The sequence below is a fragment of the Neopsephotus bourkii genome, unplaced genomic scaffold (genome assembly GCF_033783945.1).
Source record: "Neopsephotus bourkii isolate Nb327-2 ecotype Australia unplaced genomic scaffold, CSIRO-AGI_Nbou_v1 NB_1634, whole genome shotgun sequence".
NCBI classification, from domain to species: Eukaryota; Metazoa; Chordata; class Aves; order Psittaciformes; family Psittacidae; genus Neopsephotus; species Neopsephotus bourkii.
The window spans coordinates 363,511-390,972 of NW_026902109.1; the positions used below are offsets into that span (position 1 = coordinate 363,511).

Here is a 27,462-nt window from a genome sequence, read left to right on the forward strand (position 1 = left end):
TGTAGGTTTGCCGGTCCTAAAGCTGACCCCTACTAGCAGCCTTAGCCTACACTGATGCTGATCTACATTTAAGGGAGTCTCAGGCTTGGTTTTGAAGCATGTTAAATGAAGTGTTTACAATTAGGTGTTGCTGACGCTTCATGTTTGGAGAAGTGCCATAGTGGTGTTTGCTCAGCTTTAAAAGCATTAGGTATTCCTATGCAGTGGGTAGATAACAGGGGCCTTGCTCCCTCAACACAAACAGCATCTTGCTTCACGATCATCTTCATCTTCATGCTTCATCATCATCATCATGCTTCATCTTGTTCCTCGCTCAGCGCAAACCACTGTCTCACTAAGGCAATGTTGTGCTTACCCATTTTTTGGCCCAAAATCATGATTGCTCCCAAGTAAATGTCTGCTCCCCAGTATCCACCTTTCTGCTGAATACAAAGGTTGAAATGCAGATTTGGGAGCACATTTAAAACAAACAAACAGAGAAACCCCAAAACCAACCAACCAAACCCCCCCCCCCAGTTATGTCTGCCTACCACTGAGCAGAATACCCAAAATGGTTTTGGGGTCTGCTGCTTCTCCTGATCCCCTGAACAGAGCTTGGGCGTGACGGACAGATGTAACATTGGATTTTTTTCCAATAAAAGGGACTTTTCTGTCTTTTATGTGCTGTCCTATTTCATCTGTCTTAAGGAATTGGTAAGATTTGATCATGGGTGACATTACATTTCAGACTCAGTGCTACTGTGCCAGGGAAATTACTTGAAATAATTCAGTGATCAAATAAATGCTTCTGCCTGGAATTGTGACCTTGGAGGGGGGTGAATCAGCTCCAAAAAATGAAGTGTCATGCATCTTCATGTGATCATCATAAAAGGAAGGAATGAAAAAGTCTCTTTGGGGGAAAGACAGCAATGTGAGATGTTACCTCAGTGTGGATAACAGAGGAGTCTGATGGTGCGTGAGGCAAGACTGGAAAGTCTTGCTGGGGAGGAAAAGCCATCTGTTCATTAGATGAAATGCAGGTGGTGAGTAGTGTTAGATATGTAAATAGAAGAATTTGGGACTGACTGAAAGCCAGTCATCAAGCCCCATCGTGGTGTAGAAACTGGCTGTGCTTCCACTGGATTGACCCACAGACACCGGGGAAGCATGAAAACGCATTTGGATATGGGGGCCCATGGAAAGCCATTCAGATACCAAAGGAGTTGTTATTTTAGCATAACTTTATGAAGGCCCTCAGGGTTGTGCAGAAAAGGCAGCCGTTCTGCTTTTCTTCTCTGCCTTCCTCTCTCTGGGACAGGTTTTGCTCAGAAGAGGAAAACTGATCAAAAGAGGAGCTGTGATCCGTGTTTATGTTTCCTTGAAAGGAAATGCAAATGGTGGATGAGCCAACCAGGAGAGGTGCGCTGCTGGATCTCATCCTCACTAACAAGGAGGGTCTGGTTGAAGGAGTGAAGGTTGAGGGCTGCCTTGGTTGCAGCGACCACGAGATGGTAGAATTCAGGATCTTGTGTGGTAGGGTCAGTATAATAGCAAGTAGAATCGCAACCCTGGACTTTAGCAGGGCAAACTTTGGCCTCTTCAAGCGATTGCTAGGGGAAATCCCGTGGGCTAGGCTGCTTGAAGGGAAAGGGGCCCAAGATAGTTGGTTGACGTTCAAGGACTGCTTTTTCCGAGCTCAAGATCGGAGCATCCCGACACGTAGGAAGTCAAGGAAGAGGGTCAGGAGACCTGCGTGGCTAAATAGGGAATTGCTCGGTATGCTCAAGTGGAAGAGGAGAGTTTACAGGTCATGGAAAGAAGGGCTGGCCAATTGGGAAGAATATAAGGCTGCTGCTAGAGGATGTAGGAAAGCTGCTAGGATGGCTAAGGCCTCCTTGGAATTAAAGCTGGCGAGAGGGGTCAAGGACAGCAGAAAGAGCTTTTTCAAATACATGGCAGGTAAAACTAACACCAGAGGCAATGTAGGCCCGCTGATGAACGGGACGGGTGCCCTGGTGACAGAAGATACAGAGACGGCAGAGTTACTGAATGACTTCTTTGTCTCTGTCTACTCTGCTGGAGGCAGTCCTGAAGAGCCCTGTACCGCTGAGACCCCGGATGAAGATAGGTCAACGGAGCGGTCTGCCTTAGTCGATGAGGAATGGGTTAAAGACCAGTTGAGCAATCTGGATATCCATAAATCCATGGGTCCAGATGGGATGCACCCGCGGGTGCTGAGGGAACTGGCTGAGGTCATTGCTAGACCGCTCTCCATCATCTTTACCAAGTCTTGGGAAACCGGAGAGGTGCCTGAGGACTGGAGGAAAGCAAATGTCACTCCTGTCTTCAAAAAGGGCAAGAAGGAGGACCCGGGTAACTATAGACCGGTTAGCCTCACCTCCATTCCTGGGAAAGCGATGGAACACCTTATCCTTGGTGCCATCTTAAGGCATATCAAGGATAAGAGGGTTATGAGGGGCAGTCAACATGGCTTCACCAAGGGGAAGTCGTGCTTGACCAATCTCATAGCCTTTTATGAGGAAATAACGCGGTGGATGGATGATGGTAGAGCGGTGGATGTGGTCTACCTCGACTTCAGCAAAGCGTTTGACACGGTCTCCCACAGCATCCTTGCGGCTAAATTGAGGAAGTGTGGTCTGGATGATCGGGTAGTGAGGTGGACTGTGAACTGGCTGAAGGAGAGAAGCCAGAGAGTTGTAGTCTATGGGGCGGAGTCTAGTTGGAGGCCTGTATCTAGTGGAGTGCCTCAAGGGTCGGTACTGGGACCAGTATTATTTAATATATTCATCAACGATTTAGATGAGGGAATTGAGTGTACTATCAGCAAGTTTGCTGATGACACTAAGCTGGGAGGGGTGGCCGACACGCCAGAAGGCTGTGCTGCCATCCAGAGGGACCTGGACAGGCTGGAGGGTTGGGCGGGGAATAACTTGATGAAATATAACAAGGGAAAGTGTAGAGTCCTGCATCTGGGCAGGAACAACCCCAGGTTCCAGTATAGGCTGGGGAACGACCTGTTAGAGAGCAGTGTAGGGGAGAGGGACCTGGGGGTCCTGGTGGACGACAGGGTGACCATGAGCCGACACTGTGCCCTTGTGGCCAAGAAGGCCAATGGCATCCTGGGTTGTATTAGAAGGGGGGTGGTTAGTAGGTCGAGAGAGGTCCTCCTTCCCCTCTACTCTGCCCTGGTGAGACCTCATCTGGAATATTGTGTCCAGTTCTGGGCCCCTCAGTTTAAAAGGACAGGGACCTGCTGGAGAGAGTCCAGCGCAGGGCAACTAAGATGATTAAGGGAGTGGAGCATCTCCCTTACGAGGAAAGACTGAGGGAGCTGGGTCTCTATAGTTTGGAGAAGAGGAGATTAAGGGGTGACCTTATTAGTGTATATAAATATATAAAGGGGGAGTGTCACGAGGATGGAGCCAGGCTCTTCTCAGTGGCAAACAATGAAAGGACAAGGGGTAATGGGTACAAATTGGAGCACAAGAGGTTCCACTTAAACCTGAGAAGAAACTTCTTCTCAGTGAGGGTGACGGAACACTGGAACAGGCTGCCCAGGGAGGTTGTGGAATCTCCTTCTTTGGAGACATTCAAAACCCGCCTGGACACGTTCCTGTGTAACCTTATCTAGGTGTTCCTGCTCCGGCAGGGGGATTGGACTAGATGATCTTTTGAGGTCCCTTCCAATCTCTAACATACTGTGATACTGTGATACTGTGAAAGCCTCTTGAGAGGTATAGTTGAGAAGCCCCAAGAGCAGCAAGGCATAATTGTTTCCTTTTCCACAATCACACCAGCAGTGGGTTGCCTGTTCAAGAGTTTCCCTCAGCTTGCCAGGTGGGATTAGGGGAAAGAACATCCAGCTCAAGAAAAATGATACTTAAATGGATGTCACCCCTTTGTATTAATTATTGATTGCAACAAAACCCCTAAGGTGGCCCCAAGCCTCCAGCTTCCCCTGGAAGTGCTGCAAGAAATTCCCCAGGCTGTCCAGTGAGGCCTTAATGGCAAATCTCCAGCTCAGCTGTGACAAATCCTGCTGGCTGTGGCTGGGGATCAGTAGCTGCTCATTAGCATAGTAATGAAGCCATTAAAACATCTTTGATTTCAGTAGGAGCAGGGTGCCCTGTTCAGGACCTGCTGGGGGATCACTTCTTAGTCTCTGCTTCCTCAGGTTTTGAAGTACGGAAGATTTTAATTTAGCATTGGGCTTTCCCTGAGTGTTGCTGGGGAAGCTCAGGAAAGAAAGGAGATGGGAACTCAGGAGGACACGATTTCAGAAACCACCAGTGGCAGGGACATTATTCACATCCATGAGCAATGTCTTGATGTGCTACAGTAGGTAGACGTCTCTAGAATCCACGTTGCCCCAAAGTCACATGAGTTGGTTACTTGGCTTGGGCAGCTTATATAGCGCAAAAAGAGACTTTGCAAGAAAGACAGAAATAGGTTAAAAAGTACAGAGAAGGTATTTACTAGTTTATGCATGTGCTGGTTAGCTGAGACTTGGGAGCTTCTATGCCAAGCAGTGTTCACTACCCCCCAGTGGACACCTGAGCAGAGTTCACCTCCTGGCCTGTCATTAGCCAGGTGGGGAGGGTTGACATCCATCATGCCTGGGAAGGGAACCTCAATCATGTTTCCAGTCCCCTTAGCCTTCTTTACTGCAGCTTCCTTCTCTGAATCTTTGAGCTGGGAGTAGATCCATCTTAACCACTATCCATCCCAGCCATCTCCGTATCTTCCTTAGCTCATGTGACTCTCCATGATGGTTTTCTCAGGTGTTTTAACTAAGGCTATGCAGCTGGGCTGGATCTGAAGGAAGCCCTGGGGTCAGCGGAACTGGGCCGACAGGAGCTGAGCTACAGGTAAGACCGAGCAAGCCCTCACTGGAGAGACAACTGCAGCAGGTGTGGGAGAACTGGCTGCCAAGTAGTGAGAAGATAAAAGGCTGGACCCAGCATAAGGACACATCTGAGTACACATGGAGACATGTGTATGGGGAAGTTCACCATGCAGTGGGAAGGAAAGCAGAGGCTCTACCAAGGTAAGATGTGATCAGGAATTTTGGGGGGGAGGATGAAGATCTATGGATACAGATGTGCTTACCAGAAGACTGATGTGGCTTTGAGTGCTGGAGTGGTGAAGGAGCCTGGGACAGGAGCCTTTGTGCATCCCCACATTTGGAGATGTGGATGGTGCTGAAGGCTGTTTTGTCAGGTCCTTGTTCCCTTTATTTTTCACGTAACCCAGTAAGTTGTGTACAGACCTCTGCTGGGAGGCTGGGCTTTAAGAAACATAAGGCCTCAAGCTTTTTCTGGGTAGAGTTGTGATCTATGGTATAAGAAGATCTACTTTCTCAAGCCCTGAAGAAAAACATTAAAATGGTGATGAGATTGAATGTTAATAGCTCGGCTGTAACGTAAATGTGTCTGTGCTACCAATACCCTTCCCTTGCTTGGTAGTGTTGAAAGCATGTCTCGAGTGCTGTTTGCTTGATGAGGATACCTGGGTTAGATCGATCATGTTGTGCTGCAGAGACACCTGAGTGCAATAGCTCCTGGCTAGTAGCATGCCCATTGCAGGGGGATGGTCAGCTGGAAATGGAGGAAGAAATGTGCCGTTGTCAAAAGGACTTTGAATTTTCCCAGGTGGGCTGTACATTCAGTAGGACATCTAGGTATTATTAGGAAAGGTTATGTATGTGTGTGCATATTAGGAGTCATGAGTTACAGGTTGTGTTGAACACCATTAAAGCTTATTATAGTTGTAGAAACCTTTGGTCCCTTTCCCCAGAGTAAATCTGCATACTGTAGTGTTACTGTGGTCTATAATTGTAAACAAATCAAGTCCTAATGGTTTCAAAAAGCAGCCCTGTGATTCAGCAGCCTGCAGCATACCCTGCGAAAGAATTGCTTCTAGGTTGCAAAGGAATTTATATTAGAACAAATAGTCTGTGTATATGTATATTTATATATAAACCATTTGGTCCCAGTTCCAAACTGACAGCAGGTGAAAATCAAACTCTTTTAAAATATTTTTAGTAATGGAAATTCTGCATTCCCCATTCCTGTGGCTGGGAAGTCTCTAGCCTCTTGTGCTGCCACTTTTCCCTTGTTGTGGCTGAGATGTTTAGCATTTGATCATGCCACAGAGAAGCAGCAGCGATTTGCCACTGGCACATGTCCTGACACTGCTAAAGAAAATAGAACAAATGATAAACATTTTGTGTGTCTGTGGTCACAAATACTCCTTTGGTTTATAATAGTTTGATATGATGTGTTTGTGTAAGGCTAATGTTTGGATATTGATCAAATATTGACTCTGTGCTTGTCCATAAATGTTCTCTTATTCCCCTGCTTGCAAATATAATGTCTTTTGTAGCGTGGTGCTTGAGCCTGCTGTGTTTATGACATCTGCAGTCTCATGGGTTTTCTGCAAGTGCTACTGATGGGGATCACAAAGGGAAAAGTACAAAAACCAGTTTTGTACTTCCACCCTTGTTCCCTGATATAATGTCAGTCTGAATAAACATAATGCAGGAACTGAGTCCTCTATGTGAGCGCAGGTAGCTGTGTCCCATCAAGCCCATGAAATGTGCTTACTCCTAGTTTGTCTGCCAGTATGGGTTTCTAAAATTTGTGTCATGAAGGAATTGCCAAAAAGTGTTTTAAACCAGCAGCTGGTGGCAGTACCAGTTGTGAAAATGTTTTTGTCTCCTTGTTATCGGAAGTGTGTTTTAATTCTGTAACCTGCTGGCGTGTCTTTCCCTTTGGCATATACTTCTTCAAAAGACGTCAACAGACCCAAGTGCTTATGAAGCTAATTAAAAGTTAGATTCCATGTTATACACAAAATTTCCCAACCTGCTCCCTGACTTCCTCTACCTTATCCCTCCTTTTCTATGATCTTTACTCGAGGTCTGGAAAAAGACAGGTTTATCATGGGCCTAATATGTTAGAAATAGGTAGTAAAAAGTAATTATTACTTGTTTTTTTTCCCTCATAAAACGTCCTTCTTAAGTAGGAGGCAATGAAGGCAAACCCTGACACTGCAGGTTTTCAGGTTTATGTAATATAGATTAAAAAATCAATTTCTGCAAAATGTCATGGGCAAGTTGTCCTTCATACAAAAACATAGCAGGTGACCAGTTTGTCATTGTCAGGACACATGACTGTCATAGAATGCAATGAAGTAAGATTTATTTGAAAATAAGACTTCTGAATATGTGCTTCACGGGCAAAATAAGAGCTGGGACAATGAAAATTAGTACCTGGGTGAATATTTTCATAGCATGGAAGTGTAAGTACCGTTAAAATTTGGGTTTTATTTTTTGGCAATTTTTCACTTCTTCCTCCCACAGTAAGCAAGCACTAAAATTGCCTGTTGTGGAAATGGCTTTCTCTAAGCTTTGACTTCCCAACCAGTTCTTATTACACCTTTAAGTATGTTCTAAAGTAATAGGGTGTTCCAATAGTAATGGTTTACATTAAATATAAATGAAAAGTAATAATTGGATTTACTGTATAAATCACTGACAGGAAGTCTTCTAATGCTTTCACTACTTATTTTAATAATATACTTAAAACTGTGTCACACCTGAAACCAGATCTTGCAAAACAAACAAGCAAACTCGAAAGCCAGATGTGCTTATTTTGCAGCACCTTTTTGTGGTTTATGTGTGTGCAGGAGAAGAAAAGTTTCCTTTCTCTTTTTTGGTTGTGTTTGGTTTTTTGTTTTGTTTCAGGATAAGTAAGTGAGATGGAAAACAGAGGACTTGCACAGTTATTTGTCTATTTGTTTTGGAAGGACACTCTGCACGAGGTTGCATGAGCTTAACATGCTGCAGCCTGCATGGATACCTACAGAATATAACCTATTTTTATTACAGGAAAAAGGGGCTTTTTGCAGTTCTATAGAGATCTTGAAGCAGTGGTGGAAATATAGCTGTTCAATCGCACATGGACTGTGGTGCTTGGGCTCTAATACTGGTGTAACTTCAGGAACCTGGTAGCTTCCTCAGGGGATGTAGGTTCAAACAAGGGGAAACCACCCAAGTGGTACAGTGTAAACAGCCATTGCCAAATGTTACAAAGCAAAGCAAATAGATGTGGTTTGTTGGTGTGCCCAAGAGAGGAGAACAGAAAGCAAAATTTTATCCATGTGGTTATAAACCATCCAGGAAAAAGACATTTCTAGGGACAAATAATATGTCATTGAATTAGGCTTTTGTCCTGTATGGAGTGAGAGATTTGTCATTAAATACTGCAGCTATCTCCTGGTCCTCCTGTGAGCCTGCGTATAGATGTGGAGTACATCTCCTTCAGGCACAAACTGTTAGGAATTAGCTGGGAGCTGATGGTTTGGCAATATTGGCATGAATCAAAAAATCCCACCTGATAAAGGAAAGCTGATGGTGAAAGGGAAATCTCCCTGTGGCTGGGTGCACACGTAAAGAAGGTGGGAACAATGGCACTGTTTTGTTTTCTTGGAGGGGACAAATATTGAACTATGCACATAAAATAGAGTAGGTCAGAAAAGTGGTATTGATCTTAGGATATAAGAGCATTGGTAAGAAAAATGGTAATAATTTGCACAAAATACTAGGCAAGTCTAGGTAGGAGACGTGGGGGAATGAGGCTTGGAGGTACTCTATTTTTATATATAAATACAACTTTTAAAAGGCATTGGTGGACCTTGGAAACTTTTCTGCTGGAAGACCAAGGAGGAAAATGAGCCTCCTGCAGGGTTATGATCTTATTGGCACTAGGGATATGTGGTGGGGTGGCTCCTATGACTGGAGCACTGGAATGGAAGTATACGGGATGGATGAGGAGGCAGTGTCACCCTCTATGTCAGTGACCAGCTGGAGCGCATGGAGCCCTGCTGATGGATGATGAGCGTATTGATAGGTCATGGGTCAGAATTAAAGGGCAGGGAGAAGCGACATTACAGTGGGGGTCTGCTACAGGTCGCCAGCCCAGGGAGACTGAGCGGATGACCCCCTCTACAGACAAAATTTCACAAGCTCTGGTCCTCATGGGGGACTTCAACCACACTGATATCTGTTGGAGGGAAAACAAAGTAGGGCACTAGCAATCCAGGAGGTTCCTGGAATGTGTTGATGATAACTTCCTTCTCCAAGTGATAGAAGAGCCAATGGGGAGAAGTGTTATGCTGGATGTTTTTCTCATCAACAAGGAGGGGTTGGAGGGAAACGTGAAGCTTGAGGGCAGCCTTGGCTGTAGTGACCACGGAATGGTGGAGTTTGAGATCCTTAGGTTGGTGAGAAGGGCCTACAGCAAGCTTTTTACCCTGGACATCAGGAGAGCAGACTTTGGCTTCTTGAGAGATCTGTTTAGTAGAGTAAAATGGGATGAAGGGACCAAGAAAGCTGATTAATATTGAAGGATCACCTCCTCCAAGCTCAGGAGCAGTGCATCCCAACAAAGATGAAGTCAAGCAAGAATACCAGGAGGTCTATGAATGAACAAAGAACCCCTGGACAAACACCAGCAGAAAAAGAAAGCCAACGGAGGGTAGAAGCAATGACAGGTATCTTGGGTGATATACAGAGAAATAGATGATCAAAGTGTTGGAGCACCTTTCCTGGGAAGCCAGGCTGAGGAAGCTGGGCTTGTTCAGCTTGCAGAAGAGAAGGCTCCAGGAGACCTTAAAGCAGCATCCAGTGCCTAAAGGAAGCCTACAACATTGATGCAGAGGGACTTTCTACAAGGCTATGTAATCATATGAAAAAATGGTTAAGGCTTGAAACTCAGAAAGGGTAGGTTCTGATTTGATATTGGGAATAAATTCTTTACTATGAGAGTAGTGAGGCACTGGCATAGGTTGCTCAGAGAAGCTGTGAATGGCCCATCCCTGAAAGTGTTCAACATCAGGTTGGACAGGGCTTTGAGCAACCTGGTCTATTGGAAGATGTTCCTGCCCATGACAGGATGTGGGATCTTTAAGGCCTCTTGCACTCCAGGCCATTCTGTGCTTCTATGATTTTTCATAATGCAAACAAAGTTGGCACTTTTAAGCCAGACCTAACCACCAGGTTGAGACTGTTGCTGCTTCTGAGCTTTTGCCACGTGGGGAACCAAGAGCAAATAGTTTGGGTTGCTGTTTTCTTCCATGTGACTTTTGCTCTTTTCCGCTTCTGTTTCTCTTCAAAGACCATTTCATAACTGCCTGTGTCAGCCTGGCAAATGCAGGCATACAGAATATTTCCCAATTCACTCTTTAAGTGATAGTCATATTTCTATGACTCATTGTACCTTTCTAATATGCAAATTTTCTTTTGTAGAGTGTTTCAGTAGTACACTGAATTAAAGTGTGCCTTATTACATTGTGGTATTGCAGAAAATCAGTTGGGACATCCTGATATCATTAAGGTATGAAGTACAAAAAGTTTATAAACCAGGTACAGAACTGTTACCAGCGATTCAGGAATAAAATCACAGCTTTGCTAGGATTTAATGTAATGACTTTGGTTTTTCAAGTCACTGGTTTATTCATTCATTGAGAAATAGAAGTGAAGAAAAATGTCCAAATTACGGAGTGAGGGGAAGAATAAACAGTGGGAAGCATCATTTAACCATTGTACCAGGATGGGTGAGTGTGGCCCAGGTATTTCTCTGTAGAAAGGGCAAACGTATTTGATCGGGTATGTATTTGATAACATCTGTCAAACTAGGGGTAAGCTTAATCCAAACACCAAGGTAGACGCTGGTCCATTAATTAGCCGACGAGATAGAGAAGTAAGTATGAAATGAGGAAATTGAGTCGGTTTTGCACTGACACTGCCATTGTGCTGCTGGTCTGCAGTTTTGCAAGTGTCTGAGATCAAGTCTTTTAGTTTGTTTTTTTTCCTCTTTGGGACTACCTGAAAAGTTGCATCTGGTGCACAAGAAAAAAACAAACCACAGAACTAGCAGCTGAAACTGCATATCTATTCTTTGGCAAATTTATTGTGGGGTTTCTGCAGTGTGGTTGCAGCCAGCCTTGCATGGGACAAGATAGGATGAACTTCCTTGCATGAAGAGCCTGTTGCCTCTTCTGTCTGTCTGACCTTTCTTGTGGCAGGGAAAAAAGAATCAAGGTTAATGTCAGCTGCTCTTGCTCAGGCAGAGGTGCCAATGGAATAAATCAGGCCTGTGTGGTCTGTTCCTTGCTGCGTGTCTACAGCCTGTACTGAATCCCCTTAGGGATGAAAGAGGTAAAAATGGCTATGAGAAGAACTGTATGAAGTAAAAAAAGTTCCTGTGACCTGAAAGATATGAGAAATAACAAGCAGATGATGAGTACCACTGTGAAAGCAAAGCCTGGAGCTGCACACTGCTCATCAGCTTCTCAAGCTCTGTAGGTACAGGAAAAATTGCTTGTCTATACAAATTGGAGAGATGGCAAACTGTTTATTAAGTGCTACTCTGACCCTATTGCCCCAGTAAATATGGACATCTCAACGGTGGAGACTTAGATTCTTCCATGTGGTGCAACAGCCTTAAAGTGCCAAGAACCAGAATTAGTGCTGGTCAGGAAATGTATTTCTTAAAATATTCCTGTAAGTCTTGTTTTTTTATTTTTCCTCTTTCTTTTCTTTCTCTTAATGGTTTGTCAGGTGGTCTGTTTTCTGGTACATTGGTTTTGATGATGGATGGTTTTGAGCCTGAAGGCGTAAGGTCCTTATGGCAGAGGCTGGCATAAGAATGGCTTGTTGAGACCTCGGAGCCTGGGTCAGAAACAGAAAAGGTTGTTTCTTCTTCTGGAGCTTACAAAAAGTAATTCAGGTCCAAATCATGAGGCTTGGCCCCTCCACCTGGTCTAAATGTGAACTTCCCTGAGGGCTTGGGTTTGGATCCAGCCAGCAAAATTGCAGCGTTGTTCAGCAAGGCTGCCAAGCTGTCCCTGCGTTCAGGTGGGTGGCTGCCCTGCTTGTCCATGTTAGGCCAAATCTGAACAGAACAGGGTCTGTGATGCAAGGTAGTGGTGTTTATTTTTGGATGTGTGACTACTAACCACTAACAGAGTAAATATTTAATATAATAGAATGGAAAAATAGACTAATCTGCGTAGTTTAAGCAGGCCTGTGTCACTTCAACATAGGTGTATTTTCTGTCCTTTGAAGCATTTATTTAATTTTATTATTTCTTTAAATGACCCTGTTAGCTTTTGGGGTGTTGCAGTTTGCTTTGCTATTTAAAATGAGCTCTACCAGCTGATAGCTTGCCAGCATCCTTGCCAGAGCTGCCCTGCATAATAATGTATGGGAAATGTATTCAGTTTGAAGTGGTGTTTTAAACAAATCCTTTTTAGCTGTGGCCAAGCTTAAACCGTCAAATGTTTCCATGCCTAGAGGAATGGTGTTTCTTCAAAGTAAAAACTGACAACATCACTTCAGTGTCTATTTCTACAATTTTGTCTGTGACCAAGAAACAGGGATCAAGGTTATCTCTGCTTCAACTTCACTGTACATAGAAAACAACAGTTTAATCTTACAAGCTGCAATCAGCAAATCAGACAAAACTGTGGGGATTCAAGAAATATTTTGCAGTTTGGGTTTTTATTTTCATGCAGGGCTCTGAAGCTGGTGAACTTGGCGAGGTGTAATGTGTAGGTCTGGATCCACATACCCTAGATGCACTTGTTAATAGAAAACTTGGCTTCTCTCTAGCAGAAGGTGCCTTTCAGCAATGTTTTTTTCATATAACACTTCTGGCCCTGACAAATATTCATCTGCTGGTTGAATGGTGGAGGTTCCTATGAGCAGGAGCATTCAGCTGGAGAAAGAAGGTAGAGCAATGCAGGAGAAAAACAGAGAGAAGCTCTGGCATACTCAGTGTTGGGGAACCCTTCTTTTTGCAATGGTTTTGGGTAGTGCAGGCTCCTTGCTCCACTGCCATACTTACCATCATTTCAGATGCATGCAGTGGAGGGAATAATGCAGGATCCCAAGGTAGGTATGGTGTTGCTAGGAAAAGAATAAAATAAGTTATACTCGCCTTATAAGCTTTTCTGGCCACTTCACTTCTGGCTGTTCTCATTGTGAGCAGAGACACCATCCTGGACTCAAGAAATGGCACATCAATGCCGTTCAAAAAATGAAGTTTTGACATTTCTTTGAGAAAGTTTCAGCTTTGGCAAACCATAATTTTTCCAATGGAAAACTGGCTTATCAGGCAGCACCAGATAGCTTTCCATGGGAGCTGTCAAAAAGGAGATGTTCACCCTTCCTGGCAAACCTTGCTAACAACATTTATGTAATGTACTGCCTTTATTTTTTCTGCTTTAGAAGCAGCCAAACTTCTCACAAAACTTTCTGCAGCTGGAAATTGCTGAAGCCTTTCTATTGTTCATTAACAAATTACAAATTTGAGAGAATATATAGCCCTGGGCATTGGCTAGGAATGGTGTGTTCTGGGTATTTTAAGTGCTAATTTTTATGTCTGGGGAAAAAATGTTTAGATCCATGGAACTGACCAGTGTATGCAAAAATTCTGAGCTGTAAACAAATATTCTCCCTGGGACCATAATTTTTTGCAGTTTACAAAAAAAAAAAAAAAAAAAAAAGAAGAAGTCTTAAATCAACTGCTCTAGAAAGCAATCAAAATCTCCCTGATATTTTTGGATGGGATGGGGTGTCACTGCCACCTCCCTGAACTGGGCAGACCTCTGCCCAAGATTTTGAGTTGAGAGGCAATAGCACGCAAAGGGACCTCTGGAGATGGCAGGAGCCAGCTGTTGTTCAGAGCAAACTCAAGGTTTTGTCCCATTTGTGGTCTGCATGAGTCAATTCTGTTGTAAAAAAAAAAATAATCACAAATGGATCAAAGCATTGACTGTTTGGCTGATTCCCTATCCTTGCCACGGATTTCTTGCTGCTAAAGCACTGGGGTTTTGAGCAGGAGTGCTGTGTTTCATGGGGAGGATGACAGGTACCATGTTACCTGAAGGATTGCTTGCACAGCTCTTTCAACAGTGTGTATGTGGAAATATGCGTGTGGTGATGCTCTGTTCAACATAAATATCAACAGTAATTGATGCGTAGTCATACAAATAAATATTAGCTTTAAGTTTAGTAGTACATATTTGTAAGAGATATTTTTCTAAAATATACTTTATTCCATGAAACAGAAGAAAAATAAAAAGGGATGGAAGAATAAGAATTTCTGGAAAAATGAGAGGTAGCTGAAGACTCCAAATCCCCAACATGTTCTAATACATATGGAGTAGCAAAAAGTCCTGTCCCTGGTAAACGTGGCAAATAAGTCTCTGGTTGTCTTATCTCAGTCTCTCTGCTGTAGAGCACACAATTTATCCTGCATAGTACTGGAGTGGGTTGCTGAAAGCAAAGAAATCTTTTGACATCACACAGGGTAGTCTAGGAATAAATGGTTCTCAGTTTTCATTAAGATAGTGAATTGGGCCATGGTGCTCAACCTCTGAGCCCCTGTAAAGACAAGGGTACCTGGACCATCTCTGGGAATGCCCAGACTCTATTGAGGCTCTTCATGAATAGATGGAATGAAACCTGGGCCTTTAACAAGGTTGGGAAGCTCTGGAGACCCCTTCCAGAGGTGTTTTCTAGATCTACATTTTGATTTCCTATGCAGTTACCAAAAAAGCTGATTAATCTAAATAGACCTGGAATAGCTCATAAATTGTTAGACCCTTTCTGGATCATCAGCAAGAAAAGTTCACCCTAGCTCTGAATATTTTCCAGCACATCTCTGCTTCAGAGGTTATTGAGCACCCATGCTCAATGGCCACTTGCTGCAATAAGCAGAACAACTTTAAAGTGTAGTTGGGGCCAACTCCACTGATTTCATTCTGAAGTGTCCTAGGGTTTGCTGCTGTTCTGGGTGATGCAGGTAAGTTTTTATAGGATATTAGAATAGAGCCAAGTCAGCCAGCAGTGTGCTAGCCACTCTTCTGCTTTACTCATCATCAAAAGAATTCAGCTCGCTTCCACTTGCAAAACCTTGTCCTTGAGGACAGAGCTGTGTGGAAAACTGCTTTCTGGTTCAGCCAGCTAGCAAAAAAGTGTACTTTTGGGTCAGCTGGAATAGTTGTGGTTTGTTTTTTGTTTGTTTGTGGTTTGGATTTTTTTGGGTGTAGTTTTATTTTTGTTGTTTGTTTTTTGTTCCAACCTCTCCCCCTTGTGAAATGAAGAAACCTCAAATTCTTTTTGGGTTGACACAACTGTTGGGGCTGTTTCAAGATAAAACATTGCGTTTCTTTAAAATATCTTTTGAAAAGGGTTAATAAATTTTAGTCAATATTGGATGGTTATATTTTTCTCTTTTTTCCCCTCTGTTTTGTTTTTTTTTTTTTTTAAACCCCTTGTCAAGAAAGTCTTCATAGAAACATAGAATAGTTAGGGTTGGAAAGGACGTGAAGATCACTTAGTTCCAACGCCCCTGACATTTAGTTCCATGCCCCCTATGGCATGTTGTGGTGGCACAATTTAATGTTTTTAATGGAATGTTTCTGTATGTCAAGCAGGAAAACTTAATGAGGTTTTTTGAAAGCCTGGAAAACCTGATTTCTGGCAAATGAATGCTATCTTTAAAGACTTTACTGCTCTGTTACTGCACCACCACCAGTCCAGGAAGAACCACAGACTGACTTGAGTATCTGGAAGGAGACCAGCTGATACTGGCCATGAAATCAGAGCTCAAGTGCCATGGTTTCATTTTTGTCATGTGCTCAGAATCAGTTTAGTGTGAGCTTTTTGTTGGGTTTGGGTTTTTTTGTGTGTGTGTGTCTTGTTAATATCACTTCTGGCAGGTGAACAAGACAGTGCAAAGGGGTAAATAACTTCTGCTTGTGCTCCTTGTGATAGACAGATGGCCTGACCTAAATTTCTGTTTTGTAATTAAATTCACCTATATTTTCCTATGGGATATCTTCTTAACACCTAGACAAGCTAACTCACACTTCTATCACTGGCAGTAACAAGCAGGATCAGGCAGCACACTTTCTATCCATGAAAGAACTGAAGACATTCTATCTGGTTTTTACTATCACCTTTTTCACAGGCACTAATGCACCATCCTTGTAAATACCCCACAATTACTGAAACCTTCTAGAGAAAGATGCTAGTGCAGAAATCCTATCAGAATATTAGAAAATAATGCTATTCTGAAATCATATTTAACACATTTGTGGGAACAAATCCCATATTTTTATTCATTTACTAATTGTAAAAATCATGAGGAAGGGGTTGGGTTTTTTTTTCTTAACACACATGACAACTTTTGAAGACCTTTTCAGTGTAAATGGAAATATATTGTATACATAGATCGGTTCAATGTGTCTAAGACTCAGGTTTTTTTGGAAGTACCAATCTTGTAAGAATTTAGTGGAGTCACTGGGATAATGGCTCCTTGAAAGTCCTTAGAAACTGCTGATTTTCTGGGATGCAGCATTGCCACAAGTTAGACTTCCATTTTTTGGCACTGTTTTTTTTATTTTTCTCTTCTGGGCACTTCAAGCTTTGCAAAGGGAATGTATTTCCCTTTGGGTCTGGCTCTTCATTGCTCTTGTTTCAACAAACCCGTTTTCTTTTTTTATTACCTTTTCTGGAATCAGCAAGTAATTATATTCCAGGAATAGCACTTTTCTTTTTTTTCCTTTTTTATATGTAAGCAGGCTCATTCAGTTTATATCGGATGAAACATTTATGCTGTTGAATACGAAGTGTATATACAAGGCAGAGCACAGAAAGTAAATGTGTTTATCTTGAAATTGCAGAATGTTCCCTGGGTTTCTAAAAGTGGTCTTGTAGGAATGTCCTAAATAGTAAAACTGGAAAAATATTCAAGGTATTTAGTAACTCTACCTGTTATTTATCAGTATTGAAGCCTTGTTTCAGTTCTTATTCCTGACTGAATAGGTAGGCCATGCTGCATTTACCACTATGTTGGCTCCTCTCAGGTCTTATGGAGACTTTAATCCAGGGGGGGAAAGTCATTATATTAATTATGGAAACAGGAAATGCACGCAACGAAGCATTATTGGTTACCAGGCTGCAATGGGCTGTGCTAGGTAAAGCTACTGCTCACTCTTCTGAAATGACCCACTTTTAGCTGCGTATAAACTCTCCAGACTTAGGCTGGATGTTTTCCACTTAGCCTTAGATGGAGTTATTCTCTGGAAAGATTTGATTTGAGAAGGACTGGGGTTAAAAATAAAAAGCTAGAGACAAGCAATCTTGTCCACTGTCAGCAGCACTTATTACTTTTTCATCCAGGAGCTGTGCAGCAGCATCTCTTGGCTTTGAAACAAGCTAGACATTAGAGGCAGTGGCTGATGTTTTACAGCTTACAGGCTGCACCATCAAATCTCTCAAAATGCTGTGATTTGACTGACTTTTTGTTGTCTGATGTATTCAGCAATTTGTGTGTATCTTTCTCGTCAGCTAACCTTCTCTTTCAAGTTTTATAAGTTTTGAGGGGGCAGAGATAGAAAGCGTGCTCAGTGTCCTACTGCTGGATGGGGATTAACAAAATGGACATGTGAGCAGGACCCTCATGGCTTGGATGTGGGATGCTGGTGGGCACGCTCTTCTCAAATCAGAAGTTACAGTAAGGGGCTTAGAGCAGGAGCGTATGAGTTGAATTCACTATGTCCATTATACGGTGCAAGTCAGGTGTAAAACAGAATCCTGCAAATATCATGGTTTTCCAGAGATGAAGCAGAGAGAGAGCATGTTGAACACTAAATGTCACTAATCTGAGTGTAGAGGTGCTGGTAAGACTGTAGTCATGTAAAGTCTTTGGCACAATGTAAACACACTTCTATTTTTAACTAAAATTAGGGTATTTTAGGTGTTGGAAGATTTTCAGCTGCATGTAAATGACTTCCGGAAAACATGAATCTGTACTTGACATTTAAAATTCATCTCTTCATGTGATGTAGATCTGGAAATTCCTCTGCAGAAAGGTACTATGAACATCAACCCAAAAATCCTGACTAAGCTGAGGACTTCTTTGGTGCAGGTACCACTTAGAGTGGCATAACCCTTCCTTGTGTGACTGCAGTGTTAGCAGAATTAATGTAATGGCAGTCTTGCATGTGGACAACAAGTCTTGTCTGCCAAACACTTGCTTTTATGATTAGAAGGAAATTTTGGTGGGAAAAGGAATTTCATTTTGTCTTTTTAAGATAGATGCAGAGTATAGCTCAGCATGTGCATCTTAAAGAGTAGGTTCAGTTGTTTCCCATGACTCAAGCTGGTATGTGATAGAACTTACAATGATGTAGGAAAACCAGATAATTTTCAGGTAATGAGTCCAGTTTCAATAGGATAAATGTCTGCCAAAACCTGAAGTCAGTTTGAAGTCTGCTTTGTGGATCTTGGAAATTGCTTTTAACAGGTCCTGACTTCAGCTGAGAGGGGAATGAAGAGGTTTTATACCTATCCTTGAGCAGTCACTGAAGGCTGGCTGTAAAACATTTTGCCAGGTGATTTGCCACAAGCTTTTCTGGTGCCTACAGGGCTGGGTTCAGCTGGGTGCACCATGCTTTGGTACTGGCAAGAGGCTGTTTTTCCTATGGGACTGAGCTTGGAAATGGGAAAAATAAGATTTCTAAAATAATACAATTGATTAAATCACCTTGGTATTTTTTTCTTAACATATGCATAAACACAACTTCATCTGGATGGTAACAGTAACTCTGACTAGCAATTCTCTCCTGTCCTTTTACTTCAAAAAACACAGCGTTGCCTCTTAGCTGATAAGTTGGTTCATGGGAGCAAAGTGTGCTTATCTAGCTGTTTTCAGGCTCTAATATGGGAAGCAGGTGATGCATAAAATGTTCAAATGAAGAACAAATTGACCAGAGGAAAAATATTCATTTAGATTTAAAAAAAGGCATCTGGTTTTGTTGGTTTTGCTCACTGCACTGAGCTGGTCTATACCACAGATACTCTCTTGGCATTAGGTACCTGTTGCTGAACTTGTGTTTTCATCTTGAACAGATAGTATAAAAAAAGTAATAAATATAGCATTGGACTTCAGGTTAGAAATACCCAACCCACCAAACAAACAAAACTCCAAGCAAAACAAACCCCGAAACAGCCCCCTAGATAGCATTTCTCTTAAAGAGTTTATGACAACTATATACTCTCACTATAGGTAAGAAGTTGCAATGACATCAATAACTCCTCTCATTTTTCTGCTGTAAATATCTGACATTAAAAAAAAACCAACCAATTCCCCAATTGTAGTGTATCCCAGATCCATTTGTACCCAGTGAGATGAATCTTCATTAATTTGTTTGACCAGCTCTACCTGAATTTTTTTACTTTGGTGTTAAAGTCAGAGTTCTAGGTTGTACAACTCATAGCACCTTTGCAAATCTGTGGGGCTTTTAATTATTTCTCCCCTCCCCAACAATATGAACACTTGTGTTGAACAGTGCATGGTGTCTTTTCCTAGTCAAAGAATATTTAATCATAAAGAAAGAAAAGCCCATTTCCAAGGAAGATTTGAAGATTTGTGTTGAAAGACTTTGCAGGCAGCTGAGGCTCTTTCTTTGATGGCTTCTCTGCTCAGTAGCTTCCAAAAGCAAAGGGCATAGAAGCTGAGTGTACAGTTGCTTGGGATTTTAAAATGAAAATTTATTTAGAAGTCCGGGGTCCTTAAGGGAAACAAAGTAAAAATAACTGCAAAACTGAAGTGGAAAGGAACATTGATATTCAGTGTATTAATTTCTCACAGGCAGAGATTGACATTAACAGCTCTGCTGGGAAATTACAGTATTATTGTTTAAATGCTGTGGAAATCCAAACAAAGACTAGGAAGCTACAGGATGTTCTCTGAGAATGTGAGTTTTCCTGAAATAAAAGAAATTAAACAGTTAATCTCAACCCCCTAAGTATTGATATAAAGATGTATAAGTTAAAAGGCTTCACAAACCAGCACGACAGGGATGTGATATGGTGCTAGCCAGTCTCCAAGTCAGTATTCTCAGTGTGTCTGTAAAGTAGTTTAACTTTAAATGGTGTCTTAACAAAGCAGGTTCAAGAGAACAGTAGCAATAATAAATGATGGAGTTAATGACTCTATTGTCCAGGGTTTGAGCTGCAGTAGCAAAATAAGGAATGGGGCCTGTTTCTGGACCTTAAAAATAGCCTCACTGATGAAAAGTCTCCTGGAAGAGCATCCCTGGGTCAGGGCCCTGTGGGGTGGGAGATCCTCACTCTCGGGGACTGCCCTGATGTAACAAGACCCTGCCCTGAAAATCCTGTGGCATTGGATCTGCTGGAAGCATGGTCAGGCTGAAAACCTTGACCCCCGTGCCTCCAGCTTGAGCTTGGTGGAATTGCTTGGCAATGTGGGTGATGCCAAGCCAGAGTGACTGCACATGTTGCTGCTTCACAAAAGCAACTCTTGATGGGTTTTTTAAGTCAGAATAGAACAATGCAAGAGTCACTTGTGGGAAAATAAATATGGAGTTCAAAGCTGTGCTTTGAGGTCATTGCTTCCCCTACAGCCATTGCTTGAATCATAGAATCACAGAATGGTTTGGGTTGGAAGGGACCTTAAAATCTGGTTTCACACCCCTGCCGTGGACAGGGACACCTTCCCCTAAAGCAGGTTGCTCAAAGCCCCGTCCAACATGGCCAATTTATGTAAAGGATCCATAGACCTGGTTTTGGCACAGGACCAGCTCATACCTGTTTTTACTGCTACTGAGTGTTCTCTTTACAGCAAACCAGGCAACGGTCATTTTATAACTGCTTTGTCACCTTCCTAATTTAAAACAGCTTTTTTTGTGACATATCAAATAAGTTTCTTTTCTCTGTTTACATCTGAATGATCATCTGCAGTGCTAGGCAAGAGATTAGCAGACCTCAAGAAGGAAAGGATGGATTATACCTTGAAGTAGATGTCCACAAATACCCCCAGACATACTGCAGCCTGTTTTTTCTAGCTGATCAAATATAAACATGGAGGGTGCTCAGGAAGAGCAGCCTTTTGCAGTCAGGCCTGGTGTCATCTTCCCAAGATAACCACCAGTTTTCACGCTAAGCACACTTGTTTTGGCATTTGAACATGCTAGTAAGGAGCAGAAAGCTTTTTAGATCTGTCGCAGATGAGATGCTGAGCACTTTACAGAATGTTTCAGTCTCCAAATAGACTGTTAGTGGTTCAATGTATTTGTGGTTGGCTAGGTGGCTCTCAGCAGCTGTGTTATGCAGCTGGATGCTGCCCTTTGACACTGATGTCATTAGGTATGATCCAGGACACAAAGCAGAAAAGATGAAAGTGATTTTTTCTGTGACTGCAGCATATTAGGAAATGTTAAATTTGGTCTTAGTGTTTTATAAAATGAAGCTGTTGATGAAAGGACTGTGACATACCTTGTCAACCCAATCGCAAGGGAGAAGAGTAGGCTTTGGAGCAGAGCTCTGCTCTGTCCTATGGACTTGGGTGGAAACCTCTTCTGTGCCTTTTGCATTGCAGCCCATGGCTTGTCCATCTCATGCCATACAGTACTGAAATGTCCCTAGTTTCTCAACAAGCTGCTTCTTTTGCTGTTTCTCAAATCTAGTCAATGTTAGTATCAGCACTGCCATTATGTAGTAACAGATTTGGCCATGTAAGGGACATCCTCTTTCAGACATCCAGTCTTTTCCCCACTTCAATTGGCTGCTCTCATGTCCTGATCTCCTAATTTCTCCCAGTCTGATGTGGAAACAAATAAGATGGTGTTTTTATTCCCCACAAAAAGCAGTGAGGTATGTCCATTCTTGAGACAGAGATGCCCTGACTTGCCCTGACACAGCCGTGTGCATTCTTATGTACTTGTAATGTTGACCCTGCTGGGAGTGGGTTTGGGCCAGGGACAGTAAACTCTGTGTAGTTGTAAGACTGGGTGCCTGTGAAAACTTTCCTGGAAAGTTGATAAAACCTTCAGGAGAGTCCATGTCTCTTGGTTGACATACTAGTGGGAGTAACAAAATGTTTTAGGAGTGTTAGGTGGACCCTCAGACAATGTTTGGTCATGCGCATGGTGGCAAACAAAGAAGCCTCTGACTGCTGTAATTCATGACCTATTGTTTTATTGCATTTTGAGGCCCAAGCATACAGAACTTGAATGTTTTTCTAGTCTGAATTGACAGTCCTTCAGAAAAGAGATAAAATAAAAACTAGTCAATATTTTCATGGCGAAGACTGGGCAATGAAAGGCTCTTGCCTAGAAGCAAATAGGAATATTTTTGCTCATCTTGAGAGCGCCACGGAGCAACAAAAGGAGATGGAAATATCTTGAGATCTGGAACTGTGTTTTTTTCCTGCAAAAAATGAAAGTGGCTCAGTGCTCCTCTGGGAGCCCTCTAGTTGGTTCAAGAGAAATGAAGGACAAAGTCATTGCTTGACATGGTACTATGCTGCTGGAAGTCGGAAGACTTTGGTCAGTTGTGTCATTTCCCATTAGGAACCTTGGAGCAGGTACTTTACCAAGAACTTAATTCTTCTTGCTGTGTATCCTTTCCCTCTGTTTCAGAAGAATGAATCATTGGGATTTAATATTTGGGATTAAACACTTCCTACGTGTCAGAACCGCATTTCACAGTAACAATGCTATATGCAGGCTGCCTATGTTGCTCATGCTGGGGAAATATAACAAGTATGGCAGCTCATTTTTTTTGGAGTATTACTCTCTTTTCAAAAAAGCAAGAGATCGTGAAGCTCTTTCATTCCTGTGGTTTTGCAAGAATGAGAAAGTGCTGTGATGGGCCTCACAGCAGAAAAATGTGATAGGTCTCATAGCTGAAAAATGTGTATTCTTCAGCTTGAATTCCTGCAACTCCTGAAGTTGCTCTCCTTTGCTCCCCGTGTGGTAGCTCCTTGTGTGTGCTGGCTCTGGCTTTGCCAAGATTTGGGTTAGAAATGTGCTGTTTTGCATGTGTCTTGGACAATATTCCTCAACAGGCATTATTCCTCCTCCTGTGCATGATCTTTTAGTGTTTTCTGAGATATACTGGTCTGGTTTCTTCCTTCTGTCTTTGAAGAGATTGGGGAGTGTTTCAGATGTACCTACTGCCATTCCAGGTGAGGGTTGCAGAAGAGCTAAAATACTCTGGAGGATGAATTTTCTTGAAAGGTGAAGGGATTTTTATTATCAATTTACAGTTATTTTTAATAATTATGTATTTAAAAAAAAAATTACAGAGAAGACAGTTCAGAAAAGCCTGCAACTAAATTTGTAATAAGATCAAGTGATGGAAGATGATAAAAAAGGAAAGGGATTAATAAAAGTCTGGTAGAAATTTACTGTTTTTCATTGAGTTATGACAAACTTTTGAGTGTTCAGTATCTTGCAGAAATTACCACATGCAGAATGTGAGTGAAGATACAGTCTGAAGGACCAGAAATGCAGAAAGGAGAAACTCTTTGGGGATAGTATAGAGGGAAAAAAATCCCAACAAACCAGCAGGAATTCAGGCATAGACATTCAGATCATCTAAATTTCAGTGCTCGATTTCTGTAGCCCAAACAGGTCTCACTTTTTAAGTTTAATTTTTTTTTTTTCCCCTTCTCAGTATTAAGAAGAAAAGTGCTCCTTACAGTCTATTCACTGACAGAAATGTATTAGGTTGCTGAAGGAGGGGGAGATGAGACAGCCATATGTCACGGCTGAAAGGGAGCATGTCTGAGAGCATCAGCAATCATGCAAATGCCTACAGAAGGGAGAGTTAGTATTATTTATTTCATAACGTGCCAAAACCCACATAGGGCCTGGGGGATCAGATAGGATAAAAGTAGAATGAAATCCTCACTATCCTTAGAGTTGCTTGAGATTTTTTATTTTTTCCCTGCTAACCTCTGATGCTGTTGAGCAGTCATGGTGAGAACTAAGCAATAAGAACGTGTATGTGATGATACCAATGTATCCAAATAAATATTTTCAGCTTCCTTTTTTCCTTAAGGAAAGTGACATCCTCCTTGTGTTGTTCTGATGAGGATTTTAATTTATAATAATACAAGAAGAAATTAAATCTATGGGTCCGTATTCAGAGCAGTAAGTCATAAACAATAATGAGAAAATGTGCCTAAAAGCAAGGAAAGAATACAAGGAAATTCTTCCAACCTATCACTGCAAGAAAAATACTTAATGTAGGACATCGCTGTATTTCTGTGACCTAATGCAATTTTGTAAGCCAAAATCCTAATCAGAGCAGTTTTCTCCAAGTCAGTGTCTGCAGCATCATTTTGCTGGATATTTTGATGGGTTGTAATTAATAGCAAGGTGGGTAAATTCAGTCCAGGTCTGTTGAAATGCTTGAGCAGCACAGATCTTTTCTGTGATGCGAAGGAGGAATGCTACTGCACGCTTTAGTAGATACAGGGTTTACAGCTCTAAGACATACAGCGTATACATCCTCACACACTGTTCTTTGCCCAAAGCCAAATCAAAGGCACTTTTTGAAGGTGCCAGGCAGCAAGAAAAACTTAAGAAGCTCTGTGAAGACCCAGCATGCAGGCCACTCTAACATCAGCTGCTGAGGGATTGGGAAGACTAGGTATTTTTGTTGGTTTGTTTAAATATAAATATCTCTTTTGCATTTTTATGTGCAAAGAAAAATGTTTGGACGCTTTCTGCTTCCCATTTGGGAAGTTACTGCGTGGTGAAAAGGCCTCATAGCTGTTAGTAAATTAGACACTGAGGAGGTGACACAGTTTATTAAATTACCTGGTGAAACAGGGACTGGAATGACATTCACTGAAGATGGAAAGAGCACAAAATTAATCTTTCCTCTTTGTAATCTTAAAACACCCTCCCATAACAAATTATCTTGTGCATGATGAGAAAAACAATTAAAATCTGGAAGAAGGCAAAGAGTGCCTGGGCTCCATCTGAATTCAATTAGCACTTGATCTGGTACCACCCTGCTTTTGGCATTGCACCTATTCCCAAGGGGTGATTTACCAAATAAAGATGAAAGGTGAGGGGAGAACAGAGCTGTGTGAACAAGTCCAGGATGGGAGGTAATGTGACTGATAGCTGCTGAGGGCCACCACACCTGGGACTTGGGGCCCTGTACATGTAGATGTTGCCACATCTTCTCTTGCACTGCACCCATGTCTGAAGAAAACCCCTCTAAATAAACATATATGAAATATCTGCCACCCTTTAAAACAAAAATACCGTTGATAGATTCCTTAGCCATTGCCTTTATTAATGCTGTCCCTCTAAAAGTGCAAGTGTAAACCCCTCTAAATGTTGGGAAGTCCTACCTAGTGCTCCATCTGTGTCATCTGGCCCATTAGACAGCTGCATCTTGTAGGAAGCTGCCACAAAATGTTAGCTGATATTGAGGGCAAGGGGGGAAGAATGCTTAGACCTTTGTCACTACTTAAATGGATTATAAATACTGCTTTTTATTTTTTAATGCCCCCCCCCTTTTTCTTTTACTTGGGGGTATTGCTGACTTCATACAGCTCCTCCAAAACACAGTGCTGTGACCTCAAGTCCACCCTGTTGTTGGAGAGGCTCTTTGCTTGCTAAAGTGAATTTAAAAGAGAAATGGAGGGGGCTGTAAAGGCAGAATAAAAGCCAGGGTATTGATTTTTATAAAAATCCAGCACCACCTTTGCTACTCTGTTAAAGTTACACTAAGGGATAGCTGGCGTGGCTTCCAGTGGGATAATTACAGTCCCAGTCTGAGTAATGTCTGTATGCTTCAGGCTTGCGAAGTTATCTGCCTTTATTAGAAGGAGCTTTAGTGAGAAATGAAGGTGCCGAGCCTTCCTGGGTTCGATAGCTGGCATATTTTACATATCTACTTTCTGTAAACTGTTTTCTATAGTGCTTCGTAACAGGAAAGCTGCTGGGAGCCAAGAAAATATGCTCTGGCAGTGCTGGCCAAAGCCAAGGGAGTGACTTCCAGTACCATATTGCATTTGCCTCCTTTGTACATGAAAAGTTGTTGTGGATGTTCATCCACAGCTGGGGATTAGTAATTGGAAATGGAGGGGTGCACTCCTTTGAGATGGTCTGGGACTGGTGTATCTGGCCAAACATTGCCCTTTCTTAGATGTTATCATGCTCTTTTTTTAGATAAACTATAATCCCTTGGGGTATCACTGGTTGGATTTCAAAGCTGCATTTTTGAAAAAAGTGCTAATAAAAGGAGCCAATAATACGGTGGTTGTAAAACTCTTTGCCAGCTCTTGTAGAAGCAGCCAGTTTCCCCTAGTCCCCCATTCTTACCATTGGAAATAGCTGCAACTGTCCTTACCTTAAAAGCAAAATGTTAGTCACGGGCTATCCAGTATAAATGGGACTATCAAGAATAAATTGGACTGGCTGTGTTATTTTCTGCAACTGCCTGATGAATTTGCAGGAAAGGTAGGTCAGGTGCATAACCTTTTCTCTCTAGAAATAAGGTGGGATAACACTGAGTACTCTCATTACTGCAGGGTCACTGGCTGTGTTCCTCCCAACCCACTTGCCCTGAAGCGTTTCCAGTTAGGAGCTGCCTTGCTCCCTGCCTGGTTTTTCATATATATGGGATGCCTGGAAGACTTGAGAGGGTCAAAGTCAATTAAGGTGTCTGGTCCTACTTAGCACCTTAATTCTTCTTGCTGTTGCTTTGTTGCAAGGCTGTTTTATCTCTGTGTTTTTTGAAAGATGCTCATCTTTAGATAAAACCACAATTGTTTTAGGCTAAGCCCAGATGCTGTACCAGGTGTGTTCCTGGAAGGGCTGATGGATGATGAAGAGGACTTTGGCTGATGCAGAGACAAAGGGGAGACTTCAATGTTACAGGCTTTGCAAACTGGTTGCTCTGCAGGTAACTCTTACTTGGGCTTCTCCAGATGACCTTGAAGTTGCAGCCCTTGCTGGAGGTAAAATTGGCAACTCTCCTTGTTGACTTGCTGTGGCTCTCAGTTCACGGATTCAATTTAATGTCTGTTCTTAGTGGCATGTACATATTATACATATAGAGATAGCCCTCAATCAAATCCAAAGTTGATGATTATGTTTTCTCTTCTATAACTCCCAAGCAACCAAAGCCAGATGGGGTATTAATAATAACCACATGCTAGACTGCTCATATACTTAAACCCAAGGTTGCATGGAAGAGAAGGCAGGTTGGGACCTGCTGCTGCTATCCTGCTGTCCTCTGCTCCAGAGCTTTTATTTCTTTTAAGTAAAACTCTATCAAAAAAAGAATGAGTTTCACAGGCAGTGTCTGTACTTGGGATCCAGTAATGTATCGGTGAAGACTGGGGAGCCTGTCAGTACATGGTGGTGATAATAAGATCTTAGCCATTGTTTTAATTCATGGTAAATATGTAATTATGACTAATTTGCAGTATGCTTGGAGTTTTCTCCGCACTGCTGGCCCCTAAGGCTGCAAAACAACTCCAATCCAAAAGTGCTGCTACTGGGGCAGAAACATGGAATTGCAAGTTCCAATGGAAAAAAAAAAAAGAG

The 27,462-nt window shown here is 42.2% G+C and overlaps 1 long non-coding RNA gene across 1 annotated transcript; it reads left to right on the top strand.

Moving 5' to 3' along the window:
• The first annotated feature begins 4,629 nt into the window (after nucleotides 1-4,629).
• On the top strand, nucleotides 4,630-26,815 carry LOC133223404 (uncharacterized). The gene is made up of 3 exons (XR_009728555.1): nucleotides 4,630-5,047; nucleotides 18,384-18,471; nucleotides 26,711-26,815. It is a non-coding gene; the product is annotated as an uncharacterized LOC133223404 (long non-coding RNA).
• The last annotated feature ends 647 nt before the right edge of the window (nucleotides 26,816-27,462 follow it).